Raw genomic sequence first — 16587 nt, 5'->3', positions numbered from 1 at the left:
GCTTGAACTTTTTTTTTTTCTCATTTGCCCCCCTGTGACCAAGTATTTACCTTTTGCTGAGGACAAAATGATGTCTCAGAGGCAGGAGGCGATTTGATTTGTCCAAAGTCTCCTTATTTACTCTTCCACCCACCATACATTCTGCCTCTGGCTCAGCATCCCTCCATCCAGCATAACAATAGCTCTAACATTGACTGGAGGCCTAGCCTACAAATTAGAGGCAAACCAAAATCCAAGATGGAATCCCCACAGCTTGATTTCCTAGTGTTCTCTTTCTTGTATAAACCCCCATCCTCCCATGCACTCCTACTCTCCAACAACCCACCCCTGCCAACCTGAGAAGGAGAGGCTTGCTTGTGAATTCTGACCAACAGAATGGGGCCATAGTGATCAGAATTCACTTCAATGGCCTTTCTGGCTTGCCAGTCAACACCCTATCTCCACTGGTTCTGAGGAAGCCATAGACTGCATCAGGAGGGCAACACATAGTAAAGAACTCCAGAGATCCTCTGGTCACCAGCCAGCAAGAACCAAACTCTGCCAAGAGACGTATAAATGAGCTTGTGGAGTCTTGAGATAGCACCACAACGCTGGTTGACTTTGGTTGCAGCCATGTGATAGACCCTTGAAGCAAGGGCCTCATTTAACCCATAACACATTCTTAATTCATAATGACCCTGAGAATTACTAAATATGTGTTGTCTGAAGGCACTTCATTTGAGAGGAGTTGCTGGACATCAATAGATAACCAAATCAGGAGGACACTGTGCTAAGGAAACTAAGCTAATGGCAGGGAACAGCATGCAGCCAGATATGATATTAGAGAAGGAGCTAAGTGTTCTTCATCTTGATCTGAAGGCTGTCAGCAGAAGGGTTGAATCACACTTGCCAGACTTGTGCACATATGTGAGACCATAAAGCCTACCATCACAGTGACATACTTCTGCTAACAAGGCTACACATCCACCAAAAAGCCATAATTCCTAATAGTGTCACTTCTCAGTGTTCATTCAAACTACCACACTATCCATCTGTTTGTTTGTCAGCATCCATATTGTACGCATTAACTATCGATCATCTACAATCAATCTAGTAAACCATTGTATATAATTAACCAGTCTATGACCTAGATGTCATCTACCTTTTTATTATTGATCTATCAATTTTAGGTCAGTGAATATCTGACAAAGACATACAGTTTGTGTTCTATGTGTCCTGCTTTACACTAGACATTTTTTGGAACACCATACAGAACAACTTGCTCAAGTACAATGACTTACCAGCATCATGTAACATATAGTTATTATAGAGGCTGTTGAATTTTTTTTTTCATGTTAAAATATTCCACCTGGAACAGCCACCTGAGAAAACTGCATGCAAGGAAACTGAAAAGTTGAGGGAGCTCAGTTAGAGGAGTAACAAAATGGTTATAATTTTTCATAATGATTATATACTATGTAAATAAGACCAATAATAAATTAAAGGAACATCACTTGTCATTTGTGTAGCAATAGCCTCTGAATTGTAAATGCTGTAGGCACTAATATATCTGAATTCTCTGTAACAAATTGGACCATCAAAACCTATAATAAATTTTATTGTCTTATTTTTCTGCCTGACAGATTTGTTTATTCTTCCCTCTATGTTTCTCCTACTCATCAGCCTTGACTTCTAGGATAGGCAGAGGTAGGAGAGAGAATAAATTAAACCATGTTGTGAAAGCAGGATGACAACAACCATGGTGGGGGCATGAGGATCTTTGCCAACACTAAGGAAGGACATGAAAATTGAAGCTGGTAGTGAGGTAGCAACAAGTCTTCACTAGGCATGGTTCATTTTTCTTGTTATTTCATAGGAAAAATAGCTGTGGATGGAGGTAAAATGAAGGTGGGTTTCAACATGTTTGTTGAACAATGTACAGCATCCCATCTGGGTTAATAACAATTGTAATGGTTTGAATATTTTTGATGCAGTGAGTTGCACTATTAAAACCAGTTATGGCCTTATTGAAGTTGGTATGTCACTATGGGTATGGTCTCTAGTATGTGTGTCCCAGTTTCCTGGAAACCAGTATTCTCCTAGTGGCCTTCAGATAAAGTTGTATAATTCTCAGTCCCTCCTACTTGTCTACGAATGGCTTGATGATGTGGACTAAACCTCTGAACCTGTAAACCACCCCCAATTAAATGTTGTCATTATAATAGTTGACTTGATAATGGTGTCTGATGAACAGCTCTAAAACACTCATTTATTTTTTTATTAATGATTTAATTCAATTTAATTTATTTAATGTATCAGTGCCCTTTTGCATATACTCTGCCTGCCTGAAGAGGACACCAGATCCCATTACAGATGTTTGTGAGCTACCATGTTGTTGATGGGAACTGAACTCTAGAACTCTGGAAGAGTAGCCAGTGCTCATAACCTCTGATTCGTCTTACCAGTCCCCTAAAACACTAATTTAGACAGAAGTTGACACAAAGGACTAGGCTATTGTTGTGATTGGCCTGATCATGCTTTTGCTTAGAAGAATGTGGATTCTGGGACTTTGGATTTAGAAAGTATTGGAGTGCTTTAAATGAAGCTTAATGGCCTATGCTAGAAGGATTGTGAAAGACTTTGTTGTCAAAAGTGATTTTAACTGTGCAGACCTGGCCAAAATGGTTTCATTGGAGAATTTCAGTATTTGGTACAGAGACAGTTTTTGTGGCATTTTGGTGAAGAATCTGGCTGGCTGCATTTGGCCACTGTAAGAAGAGTCTGCCTGAAGTTAAGGTGCAAAGATTTAGAATAATTGCTTTGGATAGGCAAATCTCAAAATAGCCAGGTATAAATTCTGTTGTGTGGTTACTAAAGCTTACTTTTATGAAGAACATTTTAATGAAAAAGAGCAAACTGAGAAAGGAAAAATACAAAATATATGGTTCAAATATTAGAGGGGCACCAGGAAGCACAATAGAGGTGTTTCCTATTTCCTAGGCGATAACAGATTAAGAGATTTTAGGGCAAGATCCCACCCAGCTAAGATTAGATCCAGGCATGGCAGTATACACCTTTAATCCCTGGATACAGGACCATCTAGATATCTGTGTTCAAGGTTAATTTACAGAACAAGTTCTAGGACAACTATGCATAAATAGTGAGGAAGTTGGAAAACAGAAAGCTGTAACAGCATAAGGGGTGGGGACTTGAGCGGGTAGGGACATGTTCCAGCCATAACAATTAGCAGAACAAGGCAGCCTTATCTACATGGTTCCGTGGAATTAAAGTACAGAAGGGACTATTGCAACAATTGTTGGTGGTTAGCGGTGCTAAGAAGTTAGTGGTGATTATAAAGACACCAGCATTACTGAGGTGAAGTCTGGCAGTAGTTTTCTGAAAGGACAAAAAATTTCTGTTCCAAAGATAGCGAAGATTGTACCTTATGCTGTAGCTGGACTTGGTAACTTATAAGAATCACCTAGGTAATACTTTTTGAATATATAAAGGGGTCATGAAGAGTAGGTAAGACCAGGGACAGTCATTTGTGAAGGTGCAGTATCAGTTACAGTTCATGGACAAATACTTAAGTGGTCATGGGAAGATGTTGAGGTTTGGCACTAAAGAGACATTATAGGAGTCTATTGGTGAAGCATAGTTGAAACAGAAGATCCCTGAGTATTGGAGATGCCGGTACCATGAGATTGCCATCCATAACAGCAATAGTACCTGAGTTGAGTCAAGGAGACCATAGAGTGCCACAGAGGGCAGAACTGAAGAAATAAGCCAAACCCTTTGGAAGAGACCAGAAGATCATGTTTGGATCCCAGACATTTGAACAAGAATCTGTGAGGTTGACTTATAGTACTCAAAATGTTAAAGATGCTATGGACATAGGATACCTTCCAAGAAAAGCTGCTAATAGAAAGGGAAACCAGCCCAGGAGAAAGAATTTTGTCACAGTCAACAAAAATGAAAAAGGAGTTTGATATCTGAAGACTGCTTTGACATTAGACATGGAGATATTTGGTGTATGGCCAGCTTGTTCCCAGTCTTGGGTTGGATATCAGAGATAAGTAATAAGATAAATCTCAGAAGAGTTTTTGAACTTTGGACTTCTAACATTATTGAGACTGTCATAGTGTATGGGATTTTTGAAGTTTGCCTAAATGTTTAAGCATGATATTATGGCAATTTATGGCACCATATACTCAGTTGTTTGAAAAGACCTAAGTGGGCCACGGAGTATAATATAGTAATTTAAATATGTATGGCCAAAGGAATGGCATTATTTGAAGGTATGGCCTTGCAGTATGTAAGTCACTGTGGATGTGGGCTTTAAGACCTTCTCCTTCTGACTGGAAGCCAGTCTTTTCTTAGTAGCCTACAGATGATATGTAGAACTCTCATCTTTTCTTGCATCATGCCTTCCTGGACACTGCCATGTTCCCACTGTGATGATAATGGACTGGACCTCTGAACCTATAAGCCAACCCCAATTAAATGTTGTCCCTATAAGAGTTGGCTTGGTCATGGTGTCTTTTGACAGCAGTAAAACCCTAACTAAGTAAGACACCTTTATTTGAGCCAACTGAAGTCTGTGGTGTGTGTGTTGGGGGGGGGGTTTAATAAAATGCATTGATAGCCCAAATTTATTCATTAAAGTATTAAAAGAGGAAAAATACTAGGTGATAAGTCAACAAAGTTGTTTCTGTGTTGCAATAAAAGACAGTTTCACTTACTATGTCCTGCATGTACTTTTAAAAAGCGAGCTAAAAAGAAGGGAGAAAGAGTAAAGTTTTTCATACATAAGCATAAGGATCTAAGTTTAGAACCCCAAAGGAAGCTGGGAACACCATTCCATACACATGTGAAAGCATGTGAATTCATGCTTTCACATTTTATTGTTTGCTCTGAAACCAGTATGACAACTGGCATTGTCAGAGCTGGGGGTGTCTCTGCCAAAAGTTGGGGTCGGACATGAGACTTGAAGCTATTGGTGAGGTAGCAGAAACTCTTTGCAAGGCATTTTTATTTCCATTTTCTACTCAGAGAAAAAAAGTAACTTGAGAATATTTAACACAATTTAAATCTTTTTGAGAATTTGTTTAGAAGCTTCTAAACTATACTCTAAATTATAATTTCACTTTATTAAATTGATATTTGCAATCATCTATCATATGTTAATTTTAAATTTCATTAACTTTTGGTTAGAGAGAATACATAGAACACTCATTATATTGAGGTATTCTATGTTATATATTTCACTATTTCATATACTTTGGAGAAAAATGTTTTTTATTAAAAATGATTTTTCATAAAGTATATTCTAACTAGAATTTCCACTTCTCCATATCCTCCCAGATCCTCTTCTCCTTTCCACCCATGCAAATCTTCACCCTTTCTTGCTCTCTCACTAGAAAACCATTAGGGACTAAGTAATTATCATCATCATCATCATTGTCATCATCATCATCATCACCACCACCACCTACCACAATCCCCCACTTGCCAGGAGCAGTAAACCAAGCAGTCAAGACATCTACCACATCTTTTCTGAGTTCCAAGTTCTGGTCCACACCTTTACATGCAATCCTGCACCTAATTCCACAGCTATGCCTGGCACCTTGGAAGCCTCTGCCACCTGGCAGAAACAATCCCTGAGGCTTGCTCCTCTCTGGGAGTACCCTGAAAGCCAATAAAACAGACAACTAGATGGCTAAAGGCAAGCACAAGCGCACACTCAATAGAAGGTAGTGCAATATGGCAACATCAGAACCTAGTACTACTACAACAACAAATTCTGGTTATCATAACACACCTGAAGAGCAAGACTATGACCTTTAATTTCATGAAAATGATAGTCTTATAATGAGAAAATAAATAAATAGCTTAAAGAAATTCAGAAAAATACAATGAAAAATATAAATGCCATTGAAGAGGAAGCAAATGAATCCATTAAAGAAATAGAAAAATGCAATCAAACAGTAAAAAGAAACTAATAAAAAGTCCAAGACCTGCAAATAAAAATAGAATCAATAAAAAAAATACAAACAGGCAACATTGTAGATGGAAGACTCACAAAAGAGAGCCGAATCTACAAATGCAAGCACCACCAACAGATGACAAGAGACAGAATACAGAATCTCAAATTAGAACATACATTAGAAGAAACAAACAAACAATACATCAGTCAAAGATAATACCAAATCTGAAAAGTTTCTAACTCAAAACATTCAAGGAATTTCATGACAGAACCAAATTGAAATAATATCTTTTGAGTAATGTATGGATATCTCAAGCTGGCAGGGTTGGCTTCATGGGGAGGCATCTCTAAGACATACCAGAGACTTGGAATGGAGAAGGCTTTGACGACTCAATGCCGGTGACCATAGATGAGACACATATCTCTGGGGATATGGAACCTTCTGAAACAAGGCATGTTGTGGAGGGATAAGAGCAACAACCCATCCACAAAACATTTGACTCAAAGTTTGTCCTGTCTATAAGAAATGCTCAGACTAAGAATGAAACAGAGACTGAGGAAATGGGCAACTAAAACTAGCCCAACTTGATGCTCATCCCATGTACAAGTACCAGTCCTAGACCATTAAAGATTCTATGTTATGCTTGAAGACAGGAGCCTAGCAAAACTATCCTCTGAGAGGGTCCACTCAGCAGCACAGAGACACGCAGACTAACATTGGGTAGACTTAAGGTGTGCCTATGGAAGAGTTGGATGAGGATCCCAAAGGGGATAGAAACTAAAGAGGAAGTCCACTAGAGTCAACTAAAGTTTAAATTTAGGGACTCTCAGAGATTGAGCTACGAAAGAAATATTCATGGGTTTAACCAAGACCCCCCCCCCCCACATATATATCAGATGTATAGTTCAGTCTTCCTGTGTGTTACCCAACAACTGGAATGTGAGCTGTCCCTAAAGCTGTTGCCTGTCTGTTAAATTTCTTCCCTAAACTGGACTGCTTTGTATGGCCACAGTGGAGAAACAGGAGAAGCAACACCTAGTCCTGTCTTGATAGGTCAGGATAAGGGGATACTCAGGGGCTCCCTACCCTCTCAGAGAGGAAGAGATGTGATAGGAGTAGGGAGAGTGTAAGGGAAGATAGGGAAGGGGCAGCAATTCAAATATAAACTAATGAATATATTAATTAATGGAAAAATAATATGAACAAACATGAACAGAAGAAAACAAATTAATTTTTAAAAATTGGAGCCAAAAATGTCCAAGAAACATACATGACTTAGAGACATACATGTTGGCAAACAGAAACCTCATAAGGAAAGAAAATCAGGAATCACAATATATTACTAAAAAAAAAATTGTTGGGGAAAAACAAACAAAAATAGACAAAGCATTATAAGGCACTCCCTCCTATCTCCATACCCTCAAAAAATTTCCATTGAGCTACCTTTTTTCAGTTTTCCTGGAAGCTATATAAATTCTTTAAATTAAAAACTCATCTTTTTTAAACATTATAGATTGATTGATTTAACTTTTGTTGTTATGAGTAGTTGCCTACATGTATGTTTATTAGTCATATAAGTTTCTGGTATCTGTGGAAGTCAGAAGAAATATCGGACTGTCTGGAATTGGAGTGATAAATGTTTCTGAGTTGCCCAATGTGAATACTGGGATCCAAGTTTGTTGCAAGAACGAGTTGCAAAGCAAATTCTCATACATACCCAGCTGGCTGGTGGAAGGAGAAACTGCCTAATAGCCTGGAAGAAACAGAGGCTAGTCAAACTTTCTAGAAGGCTCAGGGTCAACCTTATCTGCCTGCCAACAAGAGGCTTAGACTGATGGAACCACCAGGAAAAGACACCCTTTGAGCCATTTTGCTGCCAGTTAGGTGTGCGATGCCTTTTAGACTTCCAGCTCTTATGAGTTGTCACCCATGTTTGGGTAGGCTATGGTTTCTTTGACTCTTTTCCTGCTCCCGAAATAAATCCTCATCAATGTTCCTGAAAATATTCCCAACAACATTCTTTGGTTCATTGAGATAAACGACCTATATGGGACAAGTAGATATTTGTAAATATTTCCCCACAAAAAAATAATTTACGTTTTTGTTGCCACTTAATCCTGTATTTTGAGAATACAGGAACCTTAAAGATGCAAAGTAACTTAACTATCTGTAAGCAGGCCTTCACTATAATATTCACAAAGCCTTATTTCAATCTTCATGGACAAGCTTATGTTCAGATATTACAGTAGAACAATGACTTTAACCTTTATATTTCATCATCTTGAACAATTTGGCAATGTTTCTATCCCACTGTACTCCAATAAATCTGAGCATTGTAGGTTCCATAAATTGTTTTAGCTTTATTTAGACCATTGGAGTTCCATGCCTACACACATGAATCAGTGTGGCCAGGGACAGAACTATTTTTCACACACAAAAATTTGTTATCTATGTTTGTAAATGCCTATGTTTTTTTTCTTGCTTTTATTTACTAATTAGTGTGGGGGTGAGTCCTTACACCAGTGTGCATGTACACGTGTATAGAAGTACATAGATCACGCTTGAATGGAAAGGTCAGAAGATACTTTTTGGAAGCTGGTTATTTTCTTACACTTCATGTTCAGGGATTTGAATTTAGATAATAGACTTGTGGAAGTCTCTTTACCCACTGAGAAATATTGTTATATCTCATTTGCATTTCTTTTATGTCTCTTTCTGCATTGCTATGAGTATAACCCACTTCTTTGCACAGAAACAACAATTTTAGCTCCATGAACTACCACCAATACCGAAGCTTCAGAAGTATGCTTTTTACTGTTTTGAAGACAGGTTTACCTGTGTAGGTCTGACTGCCTAGAGCCTGGCCAGTCTCAAAATTAAGCAAATCTGTTTGATTCTGCCTTGTGAGTCTATGAAAGACATGCAACAACAGGCCCAGTCAATAATGCTTGCTTTAAATTTTACCTCCAATTCTCAGGATATTGAGAAAGAAGAATCACAAGTACAAAGTCATTCTTGACTACATAGTGAACTTGAGGCCATCCTGGATTATAAGGGACTTTCTCTCAAAATATGTAGCATAGGTTAAACAAAATATATAGCCAACAAAATCGTTGGAGTTGTGTGTGTGTTGTTATTAATATCATTGTTGTTAAATATCGGCCTGCACCCATCGGGATAGAGCACACCAAACCAACATGGTTCCATGTGTAGAGATTGAATGGGAGAACAAGACAAGGGGAAGGGTCGAGAGAAAGAAGAGAAAAGAGAGGAGGAGGGTAGAAGAAGTCTGCCTTTTATTTGGAATATGACATAACTACTTCCAGGTGGATTGAGAATTGAGCCAAAAGATCTTCTGGAAATGTATGGCTGTTGCCATGGCAACAGTGACCAAACATTATCTCTGTTAGAGTTAAAGGCAATTCCTGATAACAATATATCTCCCTTTTTATTATTATAAAAAGAAGGGGAAAAAAAGGGAGGGAGAAGCTGATGGTGAAAGGGGATGGGGTGCCCTGTCTCTTAGGCTACTTCCTACTCTCTTGGGGCGTCGTCAATGTCAGGGTACAGCTGACTTTCACTATCAGGGCCCACTTGGTAAATGTTTGCATTAGGCTCCTTAGTGGACAGTGGCTGGTAATCCTGTAACAGGAACTATTTAATAAATTGATCAGAATTTTTTTTATTTGTCATTGAAGGAATGCAGAGACAAGATTAGTGAGGCAGGGAGTGAATAGTAACACCCGAAAGATGACTAGAGAGGGTGTTATAAAAGGGAGTATCCACTTCCCTATAGGGTTTTCAAAAGTCCAGGAACTGGAGAAAAAGGCAGAATGACAGGTTGGTGCCATTTATGAGGGGGGGATGTTTGTCCAGTCTTAGAGTTGGCTATTTTCTTGTTGCCCAGGGTCTGTCGAATTGTTGGAGGATAGGTCAGAAGGAACAGGTCCAATAGAAGCATATGTGTCTGTGAGAGGAAATTGGAACATCTGGCGGTTGCTTCTCTGGAGCTGTCCTGGGTGTAGTAAGTTCCTGGACTTGCAAGATGCTGGAACACACCTATATATTTATTATAGGCAGAGAATAAGTTTAAACATGTTTAGGAGAAAAGAAAAGTTTTTCCCTTAGGTGTACATTTGAAACCCAGAGGAATCCCACCCTTTAAAATAGGTAGTAAGAGGGAACTTTAGGCAGATTTATTTGTCAGGGTGGAGTCTATTTGGTCCTTGAGAGGTAGTCCTGGGTGGGCTTCCTGTAGCTTATAAGTTTACAAAACAGATAACAGCATGAGTCAACAACATGAACATTTTTAAAGATCTCCAGAGCAAGAAAGAGGCTTGAGCACATGGGTGAAGCCCTGCGCAGCCGGGACACTGGTGCTCACAGAGAGAGTTAGATTTTATGAGGGTCTTATGGTTCGCATGTGAGTGGGAAAGCAGGCCTCATAGACAGGTTTCCTGAGGAATGGGGTCAGGCCTGCTTTTTCATGGACACAAACCAGGAGCTAAAACAATGAGGAAGGGAGGAGGGGGAGGCCTGGGGATGAGGACAGACAGAATTATTGTTGTTTGCTTAGTGTAAATTAGAACGAAACATCCCAGGAAATGGGGACAGGCAGCAAAGACCTAAAGACCAGTGGTTGTGACTAGGGATAAATTGCCCTGACCAGTTCTCTGGCTATATTTAGAGCAGGTGCTCCTGAGACAGAGAACTGTCTATCCAGACCCACCCTGGCATTAAATTGTCTCAGAGAGAGAGAGAGAGAGAGAGAGAGAGAGAGAGAGAGAGAGAGAGAGAGAGGAGAGAGAGAGAGAGAGAGAGAGAGAGAGGGAGAGGGGGAGGGGGAGGGGAGAGAGAGAGAGAGAGAGAGAGAGAGAGAGAGAGAGAGAGAGAGAGTCTCACTTAAGGGAAAAGGTCCTAGAATGAGAGTTAATAAAAAGTTCATCCCCAGAGGCAGCACAGGTTCAAAAGTTCAAGAACACTCCCCTGAAACCATGTGTACACCATAGAAAGTCAAGCTCTGAGATAAAGAAAATACACAGAGATTGAGAAGGTACTGCTCACTACCACGTGCTTGAAGAGGGCTCTCTCCTTGGTAGGCAGCTGTAAGCAGGACATCATAGAGATGTGGAGGCCTGCTGAAGTGGTGGAAGTCCTGAGGTCCACAGCTGCCAGTAGGAGGTGGTCCGATGATGTAGATGTTGTGGCAGCAGCTGCATTCGAATCCCTATGATGCACTTGGAAGCAGCAGCAGATGTAATGGCAGGGCCCAACAGCAGGACGCACAGTGACAGTCTCAGGTCATGTGCACAGAAGTGGCCTGCATGTGCAGTCATCCCCTCCACAGTCAGCGCAAACGCACAGCACAGCACATGTTGAGGAGCAACCGCAACTGCATCCCTGTCCCAGTGTGGACTGCGGGCACTGGGAGGATGCTGTGGGAGCACACAGTTCCTTCCATCTCCACCAAGGCTCTGTGCCTTAGGCCCATGGGCTGAGGGTTGCTCTGGGCAGCAGAGGCATGCAGTGGGAAAGGCCTATCCTCCATCCTGTGGTCAGCGGTGGGGTGGCAGGGACACCAGGTCATGTGGGCAGGGAGAGATCAAAATCCTCACACAGGGCATCTGAATCACAGCACCAATGTAAAGTTTCCTGGTTTGATCCTAGGTTTCGGCACCAATGTTAGGTTTTAAATCTCTGCCCGTGCCCAGACAGAACACACCCAGTAACCATGGTTTTACATGGAGAGGTTTAATGAGAGAAGAGTAGAAGAGTGGAAAGCTGGCTGGCCATGGACACATGGGTGGTAGGGGAAAGAGCATCGAACAATACAGAGTAAGAGAGAAGTAAGAGAGGGTAAGAGAGGGCAAGCAGCCCTTTAACACTGTCAGGTACAGATGGCTGTTGCCAGGAAGTGTGGGCTAAAACATACCTAGCGGTTCCCAGGTAGCTGGGGGTGGGGGAAAGGGGGATTGGAGCTTAGAATACCAACAGTATGTGAAGCTTTACAATTGGGACCTCTAGGCAGACGCTTGGGTAATTCCTTGGTACAGTCTTATGATAGTCAGATACATTCAAAGATGGATGAAACACTATGTGAGAAATCTCATTAATGTTAAATCTTACCATCTTGTAAGAGATTTATGCATTTTTACTCATTTTATTGAAAATATGAAATACCTTTAAAAACTTACTGTACCAATAAATCCTAAGAAAGTCATAGTACAAAATATATAATTTAAGCAACTTCAATGGCCAGAAAATTCTAGATGTTTTTCAGATGTATTTACAAATACTTGTTAATTAAAAACAAAACAAAAATAAGGAAAATGTTTTGAAGAATAGAATGGAAAATAAAAATTTCAAAGGTCTACTATTTAAATGAAAACACAATTATAATTCTATTTATAAACTAAAATAAAAATGAATCACAAATGAAATATTAACAAACTTAGAGACACGCTGCTCTGATACATAGCTGGAAGATTTTAGACATGAAAAATAACATTTTCAAAAGAACAACTGATTACTGATTAGACACATCTTTTTTTTTTCTTTTTCTTTTTTCTTTTTTTCGGAGCTGGGGACCAAACCCAGGGCCTTGCACTTGCTAGGCAAGTGCTCTACCACTGAGCTAGATCCCCAAGCCCGATTAGACACATCTTAACATGGTTTATACAAATTAATGGTGGCTCAGCATTCCTGTTGAAGGAAATTTAATTCTCAGGAGCCTTTGGTCTTTAAGAATAAAGACGACTGGTCATTAATCATTCATAAATCTATTAATATTTGTTTCCCTCATCTTTAATCCACACATTTACCCATATGTGTATTCATTATCTGTCTATCTCTATATATCATCTATGGTCTATGTAATTATCATATCTTAGTTACTTTTTAGTATTAGGATAAAGCACCATTACTAAAACTAATCATGGTGAAGTTCATTCCAAATTATGTTTTCAGACAGGGTGTCTATAATGTTGGTAGAGGTATGACCCCAAGTACCTGGACCTGTAAGCTAAGAGTTCATAAACTACAAAAAGGCAAACTGGAAGTGAAATGAGACCCCCAGTCCTATTAACAAGTCTCCACCTCTTAAAGGTTTCATAACCTGCCAAACATCACCACCAGCTTGGGGACAAATGTTTAGATGTGTGAGACAACAGGGGACATTTGTCTTTCACACCAGCACACCTAATCTGTTCCAAACCATTTCTCAGGATGAAAAAGACATAGAAGAAATGAGGAACAAGGATTGATTTACAATTCAAATGAACAGGTGGTTATATGAATGCATGAGGGAGTTTGCTGCAGGTGAAATCTTTTATATTTCTAGAGAGAGTTAACCAGTCCGCTGACTCTTCTTGTTAAATCAGTTATGTGGGGATTTTTGGTTTGTCTGTTTGTTTATGTGTTTGTTGTCCACATCTTACAACATCATTCTTTCAGAGCAACAACCACTATTTGCTAGTTCATCTTGCAGGTTCTTATTTTGTTTTGTTTTTCTCATTAGTGCTTTGTTCTGATTAACCGTTGTTCATGTTTGTTCATCCTATTTTTTTAAAGTCATACTCTACATTTGCTTTTGTTCTATGCACTAAGATATAATCTCGACCAAATGATAGCTATTAACAGATTCTTTGTGTTATGTTACTTTAGATAAATATGCTAATTTATCTTTAGGTTTTTCTGTGTAGTCTAACTGGTTGAAACCCATCTAAATTAACCAAGTCTTTTTGCAAATGGCTATTTGCAATTGCCATTAAGGCACGTTGAAATTTCAAACTAAATGATGGTAAATTGATCTGTCCCAATTTCAGTGAATTATTACTGACCCTTCATCTCATAAAAGCAGTTACTGCTAGAGTAGTTATCTATTACTGCTACCATAGTACCAGTAGTGACCAGTGTAGCTGGGAGATGGACTCAAGAACTAGTGCATTCTTTTTTTTTTTCTTTCTTTCTTTTTCTTTTTTTCTGGAGCTCAGGACCGAACCCAGGGCCTTGTGCTTGCTAGGCAAGTGCTCTACTGCTGAGCTAAATCCCCAAACCCGAACTAGTGCATTCTTAACCCAAGCTAAGTCTGAAATGTAGGACTGGAAACCAGAAGCATCTGATTAACATGTGAAAGTTGCTAGTGAGTGACTGAGGATTGGAGAGTCCTCCAAACCTGGCAAAATTTGCATGAGAAAATCCCAAACCTCTAATGGGAAGAATGCCAGTGCTATGTAAATGACCCCTAGATGCTTTCTATGCTCCTGCCTGAACAGTTTTATAGCTTCTAAACTTTCCCAGCACCTCTGGCCATTTCTCTTCTTGAGAGTCCTTTTCTCTTCTTAACACACAGTCTCTAATTTTAATCAATTTTTATGTGTTGCTGATCTAATTATTTGTTTGGAACCAAAGAACCTAAATATTTCACTATTATTTTCCACACTCCAGTCTTCTACTCCAATATCAAGGCTACACATACTCTCCTACACACGCCATCTAAGCAACATAGCTATTAAAATCTATGTATACATTGTCTTAGTTTTCAACACAGAGTACTTAGTTACCAACAAGAATACTAAATCTAGGATAAATTTAGGAGCGCATCAATGGTCATTCATCAGAGTAGTCATGAAGATTATAAGTAGCAAGTGTTTAGTTCATGAATAGCTCTATACTTGTTTCATGTTGCTTCTCTGAGATTCAGATGTAATTTAAACTGAGATTGCATTTCTTTTTCAATATTTCTAAGATGGTATAAAATAAATCATGCTATTTTCAAATATGTGTACATATATGTGCCTAAATGTGAATGTGAACATATGTATGCAGGTTGCCATGGAGAGAAAAGAAGGCAGAGCACACACACAGACACACAGACACACAGACACACAGACACACACATATATACAATATTATATATCATATAGTGTTTATCGTATAGTATGTAGTATGTATCATGTAGTATGTACTGTGTAGTAGGCAGGATTCAGGATGCAGTATATATATATACATATATACTGCATATACATATATATATATACCATTATCACATAACATATATAATATAAAATATAATAAACATATATATATATATATGCATGTATGTACATATATAAACAGTTAGCCTGACTCACTACTAAAGCTTAAAAATATCCTTGCCATTATTTTATAACTTTCTATAAATTCTGAGGTGCACACTGACAGGCTTGCTAAAGAATAAATAAATACATATCCTTCAATTTCTGTTTCTCAGTACGATTGGGAATACAAGGAAACCAAGGTCATGTGCTTATGGATCTAAGTGTCCTGCATTTCTTTGGTAGGTGTGGATTCTGTAGGCAGGAGGAGGATCATTGTAGTTGGGCAGAAGAGGGGCCTGCCAGGTGAAGATTGAGTGTGCAGCAGGAGGAAGGTTTGACTATTCGAACACACAACTCTTCAAAGGATGCCTTTTTCAGTGGAAGCTAAGTTCTGTGAAGGAAGTATGGGCTCCTGATGCCCATCATCAAAGGACATGACTTCTGCTCAAGTCCATATTTAAGGTTGTAGAACTAGAGTTTTAAAAAGGTTACTCATTGTCAGAGTCCGGATGTGCAGGGCCGGACGTGCCTGAGGGAGAGCCAGAGATAGGACTTGCCAAACCAGCTATCGGCCCCAAGGACATTGACCATCTGCTGCCACCCCCTCCTCTCCTTCACCCCCCTGAGTGAGATGAGCCACCCTACCTGCCTGCCGAACTGCTAGAGAGCATGTACTCCTTGCTGATGTAATTTCGCGCCGAAAGTAACTGTGCACCATTTGAATTGACCAATCATGTGTACCCGCACGAATGCCCCTAACCTCCCCTATATAATCCCCCGAGTTTGGAAGCTCGGGGTCGATTCCTCTGTCTCCTGTGTGGGATACATATCGACCCGGGATCCCACTAATAGGGACCTCGTTAATAAAAGCTACCTCTTGCTGTTACATAAAGAATGGCTACTCGTGATTCCTGGGGGCACCCCACCCCGCGATCGGAGCGAGAGACGTGGCTCCCCGTTTTGGGGTATGCTCTTTCAAGGTCTTCTGCTCAAGTCCATATTTAATGTCAGGATCTAAACCACAAAGATCACTAGCAGAATGTGTAGATGATTTTTGTGAAAATATCAAAACAAAACAAAAATCAATCAATCAAACAAACACATAAACAAACAAACAAAAAAAAAACCCCTAAGAACTCTATTGGGCTCTGTATATATTCAGTAGATAGACTCTTTCCATAGTATCTGTGAAGCCAGAGTTCCCTCTCTAGCATCACCTTAACCAAGCTTGGAAGGACATGGATGCTGTTCTATTTCTAGGCACATGGAGGCAGAAGGATCAGGAATATAATGACATTCTTTACTACTGAGAGTTTTCATGGTCCATATGAGCTATGCTTGATCAAGGGTATAAATCAAACAAAAGAAAAACTTTAAGTAAGTACTTGTTATTTAAGAAATATTTATCTGGCCAATTACAGCCTTGGTCAATTTCAAAGTTAGCCACTCTGATTTAATAAAATTGTAGCATTTATTTGTTAATTAGTCTGATGAATTCAATTTCTATAGTTCTTAAGCCATTTCCTACTTTGGTAGTCAGTACC

Source organism: Rattus norvegicus, chromosome 1 (genome assembly GCF_036323735.1).
Source record: "Rattus norvegicus strain BN/NHsdMcwi chromosome 1, GRCr8, whole genome shotgun sequence".
NCBI lineage: Eukaryota > Metazoa > Chordata > Mammalia > Rodentia > Muridae > Rattus > Rattus norvegicus.
Note: the sequence above shows the minus strand (reverse complement) of the source record.